Source organism: Podarcis melisellensis, assembly GCF_964234715.1.
Source record: "Podarcis melisellensis genome assembly, chromosome: 6".
NCBI lineage: Eukaryota > Metazoa > Chordata > Lepidosauria > Squamata > Lacertidae > Podarcis > Podarcis melisellensis.
In genome coordinates, this window is record NC_138538.1 from 82,864,836 (window position 1) to 82,871,490 (window position 6,655).

The 6,655-nt window shown below is 43.9% G+C and overlaps 1 pseudogene across 1 annotated transcript; it reads left to right on the top strand.

Moving 5' to 3' along the window:
* The first annotated feature begins 492 nt into the window (after positions 1 to 492).
* On the top strand, positions 493 to 5,834 carry LOC309372164 (large ribosomal subunit protein mL66 pseudogene; annotated as a pseudogene). The gene is made up of 2 exons: positions 493 to 509; positions 5,100 to 5,834. The product of its transcript is annotated as a large ribosomal subunit protein mL66 pseudogene (transcript).
* Positions 5,835 to 6,655: the final 821 nt, after the last annotated feature.

The window sequence follows — 6,655 nt, forward strand, 5'->3', positions numbered from 1 at the left end:
TACCATCTCAAAGGAATGGCCAGACTACCAGAAAAGGCAATCAGATAAGGCATTATCACATAACCTGGCAAACAGCAAAAACAACATTCAAATTTCTGTTGTAGACCACCTTTTCTGTGATGTAGGTATGATGTATCTGAGGGGTGGTCTTGGGCTACACCACTTCTGTGATCTAAGTATGAGGTTTCTGGGGGTGGTCTTGGACTCCAGGACAGGCAATTTAAAATGTCTATATAAGGGCAGGCACACCTTTGTTCTGGGTCCTCCTCCTTTCCTGCGTGTGAGGGGAACACCCTGTTGCAACAGTTCAATAAAGATCAGGCTTACTAGCTGCTTTGCTTCTCAATATTCTCTGGTTGGCCTCTGTTACTTTCTCCTACCGATGGAGAGACTACAAAGGACTCTATAAGGGCGCTTGTGTCCCCCATAAGGGAATAAGGGCAGATTTTGTTTACACCAGAGGAATAGGATGTCCCTGTTTTCATTGGCGAAATGTTGGAAGGTATGCAGTAAGTAGGCCATGGGGTACATAGGATTGAAGTCTTGGTTTCTTTAAAAGCAGCAGGGGCAAACGGCCCTGGTAGAAGGAGTAATCCTTTCCCTCCACACTGTTTTCCCACACTGATTTGCCTCACTAGGTTTGTGTGTGTACTACATATGCTTCAAAAAAATGGGTTGCCTCTGGGATCACTGACTCCACTAATTATCTGCAGTGGTGTGTGTGTGTGTGTGTGTGTGTGTGTGTGTGTGTGTGTGAAACCTACTTTTCTTTTGAAAACAACAGTTGGAGCTTCTTAGCCATTTTGAACTGTTCTTGCCCATGGTTGTTTACTTCCTTAAAATGAATATTTACACAGAATAGCTCTTTGCTTACACAGAATATTCCTTGTTTAGTCGAACAGTACCAAAAATAGCTCAGTGACATCACAAATCATAAGGCTGAAGAGATTCTGTCAATGTTTCAATAATAGCCTGGAAGTGTTTGCTGCCATCTTGGGGGCGGGGGGCAGAGGCAGAAAAGGTTTACAAACTTTTCTCTTAATATTTAGTTTGTGCAGGATTTATTAAAGTGGAAACAGTGGTCAGAAGACTGCTGAATTAATTTTCTTTTTAAATCTACCTACCCCCTTTTCACAGAAATCTGGGGATTTCTTCAAGTGCTTTCAAGTGTCGGCTAAAAGAATCATTCATTGTTAAGTTGACAGATACCAAAAATAGCTATGTGACATCACAAGCCATGAGCCTGAAGGACTTCTGTAAGTGCTTTGATAGTATTAAAAAGTTGGCCACCTCGGCGGAAAACAGCTTGTGTTTCCTAATATTTAGCTTGTACATAATGTACTTAATGTGGGAGCAGTTGGAATGGAACCCAATTTGATTTCCCCTAATGTAAAAGATAGATAGACGTATTCCAAATAAATAGACATTGGCATTACTTCAGTTGTTTTCAAAAGTGACTGCTAAACTAACCATTTGTGCATCAGATGGCTTTTCCATGCTTCCTCTTGTCCCCGCTGCCCCTCCGCTACTGGGAAAATTGCTCTTTAGCGCTCAGTTGGAGCAAACAGCAATTCAGGATTCCTCTGGATTGACTTTTGGTCCAATTTAGCACTAAAGAGCAGGTTTTCCATGGGAAAGGATTGGAACAAAGGGAAAACCACTCAGACCTGTGCTTTTTAAGTACGGGACAAGTGGTCGAGCCCAGAGTCATGCTGGGGACATGGGCAACCTCGTCTGACTCTGGTAGCAGCCACATCGTATGTTTAAAGCACATTTATAACACTTTAACAGTCATGGCTTCCCCCCAGAACGTCAGTTTGTATTTCTTGGTGCAGAAAGTATTGATGTGATGTGTAGAGATCTTTCCTATTTTACTTAATTCAAGAGGGTTCTGGAAGCTTCTCTATGTGAAAGAAACAAGCAGAAGGTTCATGATATTTGGGTTATTCCTTCAGAGAAGCTAACTTAAACTGGTTCTCTTATCTCTTTCTGTCAAGGTCATGCTGACTATGAAAGTAGGGCCAGAAGGAGCCTGGGTTTCAGTTTCTCTTTTGATCTCTCTTCCTTCTGGTGTTCTGTTCTGTACATAGTATGCTTAGTGTTAAGGTTTAGCCTTATAAGTAATTGTAAGTTTAAGTTAAAGTCTGCTGCAACTGGATTTCTTATGGACAGTGCCAGTCCTGAATGTATTGGATTTGTGACCATTATGCTCATTTGCCTTCAGTAGCAGTAAAGCTCTGCTGGATGAAATGCAATTCTCTCTGGTCTGTTTTTGGGGGAATCCTGCAATGTGTTTAAGTTTTTACTCTGCTAACGATACGCTGGAATCTACTCTGGATCAATATTGAGTAGAATTTCATGACACAGAGAGTTGTGGGAACTGTGGTTTTCCTCTCACAGAGTTCCAGTTCCCACCAACCTTAACAAATTACCTTTCCTAGGTTTGTTTGGGGCAAAGCCTCACACTTTAAATATTTGGTGCAGATGTGACCTACGAAACTTGCAGCTCAGGATCCCCCAAGGCTTAGGTGGACAAAAGCTGGGGTGCAGGACGCAGAGGGTCCTGGTCTGCTGATCGCTTAAAAGCAAAATGCCAGTTTCAAAGAATTTATGTGAGGCCAAATGGAGGTGCAATGCTACCTGCCAACTGCAGGGAAAGATTTGTACACCCCTGCTCCTTTGCCTGTGTCTGAAGAAGTCTCTGAGGACCAAGAAGGTTGCTGTCTACATGAGGCGTTTGATCCCCGATGTTCCTAATTCAAGACCCAGACTGACTGTCTGATGCATCTACAAGGGTTCAACTGCATCTTTTGCTGGTACCAGCGATGTAATAACTGCTGATGGGTGTAACACAGGCTTTCAGGCAGAAGGCCTGCAATTTGAAGACCCCAACACTTGGCTGGAAAAACTAGAAGCCATTTTCTGATTCCTTCCCGCTTCAAACACCCAAACCTCTTCTAAACCCACACTTACATTTGGCAGGAAAAAAGACCCCATCTGTGCTGCTTCTCACCTTTTAAATAACTCTTCCTTTGTATACGTTTTTTCTTTGGGTGGCGCTGTGGGTTAAACCACAGAGCCTAGGACTTGCCAATCAGAAGGTCGGAGGTTCGAATCCCCATGACGGGATGAGCTCCCGTTGCTCGGTCCCAACTCCTGCCAACCTAGCAGTTCGAAAGCATGTCAAAGTGCAAGTAGATAAATAGGTACCGCTCCAGTGGGAAGGTAAACAGCATTTCCGTGCGCTGCTCTGGTTTTGCCAGAAGCGGCTTAGTCATGCTGGCCACATGACCCGGAAGCTGTACGCTGGCTCCCTTGGCCAATAAAGCGAGATGAGTGCCGCAACCCCAGAGTCGGTCAAGACTGGCCCTAATGGTCAGGGGTCCCTTTACCTTTAGCAGTCAGTCCCTCGGCTGTCACTCATGACCCTCCTGATTAGACAGCAGAAAACATAAGACATCCCCACCTACTTTTTCCCCAGGTGCTCATAAAAGTGTCTCTGACATCTAATAACGTATTATAGGAGGAGAAATTGCTTGCAAAAAAAAAAAAAAAAGGTGGGGGGAGAGATTATTAAGTAAAAGGTTATGTGTAAAAGTGTTAGGAGACTAGTTTCCATAAGCAGTACAAGTGTTCATGCAGAATTTTAAAAATAAATCATTGTCATCAGCACAAGCTGAAGCTGAAACGGGCTGGATAGGATTTAAGATTAGAAAACCGGAATGGATTGGAATGGATTGATTTGTCTGTCGCTAGCCACAAGTCATGTGCAGTCAGGTTTTCAGCTCATGTCTGCGCTACAAATCTAAATGCATTTTGCCCTTGGGCATGAATTCAGTGTCCCAAACAAGTCATTCTCAGCATCCTTTTCAATTAAAGCACACTGGTTTCCTTGAGGGAAGCCACGCTAGTTAAACCAGTTCGCAACTGGTTTGTGTTTGTAGTTTAGATGCAGCCTTAGGAGACCCAGCAAAAGGTCACCGAAGAGTACAAAATGTGAGGCTAATCTTAATGCCTTTGTTTTTCCTGTTGTTTCAACATCACTTTACTCGCACAGCTAGTTCAAACAGGTGATAAGTGAAGAAAGCTGTTGATGTTTTGTTTCCCCTTTCCCTTCCCTCCCTCCTGGACCTGTTGTGCTCTAAAATATTCTCAGCTCTGCAGCTAAGAGCACCAGATACTGCCGGTGAAAAAATACTATTCTTTGCAGATGGGTTGCATTAAGCAAAACAATTTAATATGTGAACTGTGGAATGGGCTTTCCTGGTGGAGAGCAGACACTCTGAGAGAAGAGAACACCTTCCTATTTCCTGAAGTTTGCTGTTATTACCACCGCAGATGGCACAGCTCCGGACTGAGACAGGGGGTGGGGAGCACAGACTTCCAATGTGGAAGAAGAGAACTAGGTGGGTTGAGTGACCCCAAACCCTCCAACGTTTCTCCAATGAAAACAGGGATGTCCTATTCCATACTGATTATTTATACCCCAGCCATTTGACTGGGTTGCCCCAGCCACTCTGGGCAGCTTCTAACATATATAAAAACATAGTAAAACAGTCAACAGTTAAAACAAAACAAAACATTTCCGTATACAGGGCTGCCTTCAGATGTCTTCTAAAGGTTGTATAGTTATCTTCTTGGGTCGGGGGTTGCATAATTCTATACCCTCCAACATTTATCTGATGAAAATAGGGATGTCCTAAGGAAAAGCGAGATGGACGAGATGGTTGGATAGTGTTCTCGAAGCTACAAACATGAGCCTGACCAAACTGTGGGAGGCAGTGGAAGGCAGAAGTGCCTGGCGTGCTCTGGTCCGTGGGGTCACGAAGAGTCGGACACGACTAAACGACTAAACAACAACAACAAGGAAAAGTGGGACATTCCGGAATCAAAACAGAAACCAGAAGGGCTTTTTGTAAATCTGGGACAGTCCCTGGAAAATAGGAGCACTTGGAGAGTCTGCGGCCTGTGACAAAGAAAGGATTCTCAGGGTATCACAATAGCTGTGTAGAAGTGATTTCCATCCCAGTGCTGCCCGATCACGCAGCAAGGCTTAAACTTCTGAGTACAACTGCTTAGAATAGCGTTACATGAAGCAGAAGCCGTCGGAGGGCTGCCAAGATGGCTGCGTCCATGTCACTGCAGGTGTCTGGTGTCTGGGTTCTTGTGGGGAGGCTGGGCTCACGCCCCATCTCGCGGATTGAGACAGGTTGTAGAAACTACTGAAAGAAACACCACTATTATTGAAGGTAAAGTGCTGGAAGTTGAGGAAGCCCCGACTCCTCCAAATCCTTCTGGCCAATGTCCTATCTGTCACTGGAACCTAAAGCACAAGTATTCTTACAAGGATGTTTTATTGTTCAGTCAATTCATAACCTCTGAGGGAAGGATGCTGCCCAGGAGAGTTACAGGCCTCTGTATGGAAGAGCACAGAAAGGTTGAAGTGTGTGTGAAAATGGCTCATCAAGCAGGTTTGCTGCCAAATCATAAACCTAAACTTCCCAAAGGTTTTGTTCAAAAAAACAAGAAACCAAAGTTCAACAGGTATCTTACCCGATACTCTATCAAATCTGTGTGGCCCATTTGGAACAAGGGACACAAGTAGTGCAAGGTTCCCAAGCCTATATCGTACCCTATACTCCGTGATAATGTTAATTATGGGTCAAAGCCATAACCTTCGTTTTAACCACTAGGATGGTGTAGCGCTAGCGTTGACAGTAAATTACAGTAGTTGTGGCTCAGTATTTGTCAATCCATTACAGGTATTTTTATGCCTGGTGCTCTGGAAAGAGCCAAATGAACATTTGGAAGCATACAGGAATTTTCAGAAAAGAGGCAACTTAATGGCTAAGTAGAATTGTCATTTAACTGAAAGATAATGCAATAGATGTTGCTTCAGGATAACAAAACTTTATCTTTATTTAAATCCCAATTAAACTCCAAATTAAACAAAAAGAATAGTGTTACATATCCATTTGAAGACAAAGGAACTAAAGCTGTGACTTGTTGTTTAGTCGTTTAGTTGTGTCCGACTCTTCATGACCCCATGGACCAGGGCACTCCATGCATTCCTGTCTTCCATGGCCTCCCACAGTTTGGTTAAACTCATGCTAGTAGATTCGAGAACACTGTCCAGCCATCTCGTCCTCTGTTGTCCCCTTCTCCTTGTGCCCTCCATCTTTCCCAACATCAGGGTCTTTCCCAGGGAGTCTTCTCTTCTCATGAGGTGGCCAAAGTATTGGAGCCTCAGCTTAAGGATCTGTCCTTCCAGTGAGCACTCAGGGCTGATTTCCTTCAGAATGGATAGGTTTGATCTTCTTGCAGTCCATGGGACTCTCAAGAGTCTCCTCCAGCACCATAATTCAAAAGCATCAATTCTTTGGTGATCAGCCTTCTTTATGGTCCAACTCTCACTTCCATACATCACTACTGGGAAAACCATAGCTTTAACTATACGGACCTTTGTTGGCAAGGTGATGTCTCTGCTTTTTAAGATGCTGTCTAGGTTTGTCATTGCTTTTATCCCAAGAAGCAGGCGTCTTTTAATTTTGTGACTGCTGTCACCATCTGCAGTGATCATGGAGCCCAAGAAAGTAAAATCTCTCACTGCCACCATTTCTTCCCCTTCTATTTTCCAGGAGGTGATGGGCCCAGT